The following is a 3,353-nucleotide window of genomic DNA, read 5'->3' as shown; positions in this document are numbered from 1 at the left end:
TATTTTGGGTATTAGGAAAACATCGATAACAAGAATCACTTCAGGTATACAAAAATGATTATGCTAAAATGTAAGTATTTCTAATTTAAATGATCAAAAACGGCTGCAATAGTGAAACATATGTCGTAGTGTTTAAAAACTAGGTTATGTCACTTTAAACAACGCAAACGAAAAAGGAAGGAAATATTTTATTTAAGGACGCATTCAACACATTTTATTTACGGTTATATGGCGTCAGACATATGGTTAAGGACCAAACAGATATTGAGAGAGGAAACCCGCTGTCACCACTTCATGGGCTACTCTTTTCGATTAGCAGCAAGGGATCTTTTATATACACCATCCCATAGACAGGATAGTACATACCACGGCCTTTGATGTACCAGTTGTGGTGCACTGGCTGGAGCGAGAAATCAAAGGAAAAAGTGCATTGTGTTTATATAATGAAACTCATCGCAAATAAGTTTCATAAAACACAATGAATGAATGTTTAACGACACACCAGCACGAAAAATCGGCTATTGGATGTCAAACTATGGTAATGAATAATAAAACACGTGCACTAACCATAAGTATGTTATACCAGTGACCAGTTTTAACACATAAGTAATGGTTCGATGTTCTACACTGTGCAGTGATGAGTTATTTCGCCATGTTTGTAAATCTAGATCGTATTTTATGTAGGCTAAGGTAGCCGAGATGGTGAGCACCGTGATTGCCATCTTAACTAAAAACAAACCAGTCGGCCACACAAGTTCAAGTTCAAGTTCCTTTTATTGCCTTAAGTTTTACAACTCATCAGCATCATACAAATAATATAGCATATATTATACAGATATGTACACAATAATGTACAGGATAATGGTGGAGAGTGATTTAACATTATAGACATATATAATACAAAGTATCACAGTACTGTTGACTTATATCACATAAAGATATAGGTCGTTATTACATAAGAGAAAATTTAAAATACTTGAGGTGCTATCGGGATACACATGTATGATGCACTACATTGTACATCACTATTAGCATTACGTCTTTATTCCACTAGTTCATTTCTTACCTTATTTGCCCGTTGTAAATATTTCCCAAGGTTATTAAGATCTTTATTATTGTCAGTTCTTAAAAGTTGTATAAGCTTGAAAACACTTGGACGTTTATAATAATATTGTTTTATAAATTGTGTTCTTATATCATTGTATCTTGGACATTGTAGAATGAAATGGTACTCATCTTCTACTTCATTTGTATTACATACTGTACATAATCTTTCAATGTTTCTGTATCTACCAAATTCTATATTTAATTTATGGGCGCAGTCTAAATTTTGTAATTTCTTTCAATTGTGTAACGTCCAACGGTTTTGTAAGATAACTTTGCAATTTAAATTCAGTTAATAAATATTTATACAAATTACCTTTTGACGTTGCTGTTATTCTATTGTAAGATTGTTGCTTGAACACATCACACAATCTTTGCTTAATTACACTGTAAGTATTATTATCAACTTCCGTTAGACTCCATATATAATTTAAACCAAGTGCATTTAGTTCCTGTTTAACATCCATTAACCAATTGTTATCAAGCTGATCCATTTCCTCATATATAGCTATTAATATGCAGTTATTAGTATTACGTAGTTTGATCCAGTATTTAAAAATTCTTAGTTTTCTAATAATATACAATGGAAATCTTCCTAATTCACTATATACAAAATCATTACATGTCCCTTTCCGTACACCCAGTAACTTTTTACAAAATTGTAAATGAATCTTTTCAACGTCTTGGCCAGGGTGGAAACCCCATACTTCCGATCCATAACTAAGAACACTGTTGACATAGGTATCAAATACAGATAGCATTGTTTCAATATTAAAATAATTATTTTTACATACGTTATGAATTGAGAATAAAGCTTTACGACCTTGTTCCGCTGCTCTTTTTTGTGTCCTACTAAATTTTCCGTTATAATAAAATAAAATACCAAGGTAATTAAATTCATTGACAACCTCTAGTTGACAACCATTATAGAACCACTTCTCATTATCTCGAAGTTTGCCTCCATTTCTAAAAACAATAATTTGGGTCTTAGTTGTATTTACTGTTAAATCCCATTTACATGTATAATTAGATATTGAATCAAGCATTTTTTGCAATCCTTCGGGTGTTTCAGCTAGAAGCACCATATCATCGGCATACATTATTAGAAATATATTTAACATTTGTATATCAACATATGGACAATTATCTGATAGTAGGTGCATTTCGCAATCGTTAACATACATAGAAAATAATATTGGTGACAAAACCTCACACCGACGGCAAAAGGACATTTTGGTGCATTTTATGCTGCTTCTTATTGTAGTAGAGTTGTGATAGAGTTGGTATAAGTGCCGTATAAGCTCTAGCGTTGTTACAGTGATATTCCAATATCTGGAGTGAGCCAATCGTGAACTTTTAAACAGACCACAGAAAAGCCCAATTATTCTAACAATAATAATGTACTCAGTATTTATGTTTTTCTTGTACGGGTTCAAAATCTCTTCATAATCACACTTTCTATACTTTATCTTCCATTTTGACAACAAAATGGAAAGTTTGCAAGCAGACAACTGACGGACAGCGATCACAATCCAGGCGTGTTTACTGTCGGTGGAGACAATTGTTATATTGCAACTTATATTGTTTCTCGTACAGAATATGTAATTATTAGTAGGTATTTCTCCTACATGTTTTCAACTTTTTTATTAATGTATTTAAACTTTGATTTTGACAATTCAAATAATATCACCAAGTATGACTGTGACAGTATATGTTTTATAGGTGGCATATTGGGGGACATTCTGATTTCGAATTCTAATACTTACAACCCGATGGTGTCGACTTGAAACTGAATATGGGCCAAGCTCTGTGATTTCGACACGTGTTACACGCTGGACGTTCAGAAGTCCTCCCCGCATGAGAGATAATTAATGACGGTCCGTTAAAGTAGCCACAGCGTTAAATCATGGCATAGCGTGCTCCAGGATATTGCCCTTAGTGCTTCGCATAGTTAGCCACAGTTGATGTTCACTTAAATTAATTGACTGTCCACAATGACTTCTCTTACAAAGAAGTATCGATTCCACAATTACAAGTGCATGTGTATTCTCAGTTATTAATATTTATAGGCAATCCCACCCAAAGCATGCGGCTAAATATAGAACTAACAACAAAGAGCCACACAAAGCTGCCCGTCTATAAAACAACCTATACAAAAACAATTATTTCGTAAACTCTAACGGTCCTTAACGAGCGTGCCTGACATACCAGAGAGAGACAGAGTCACGTGCCTTCATCAAACACAAAGC

Source organism: Gigantopelta aegis, unplaced genomic scaffold (genome assembly GCF_016097555.1).
Source record: "Gigantopelta aegis isolate Gae_Host unplaced genomic scaffold, Gae_host_genome ctg3349_pilon_pilon:::debris, whole genome shotgun sequence".
NCBI classification, from domain to species: Eukaryota; Metazoa; Mollusca; class Gastropoda; order Neomphalida; family Peltospiridae; genus Gigantopelta; species Gigantopelta aegis.
This window is presented reverse-complemented; position numbering follows the sequence as displayed.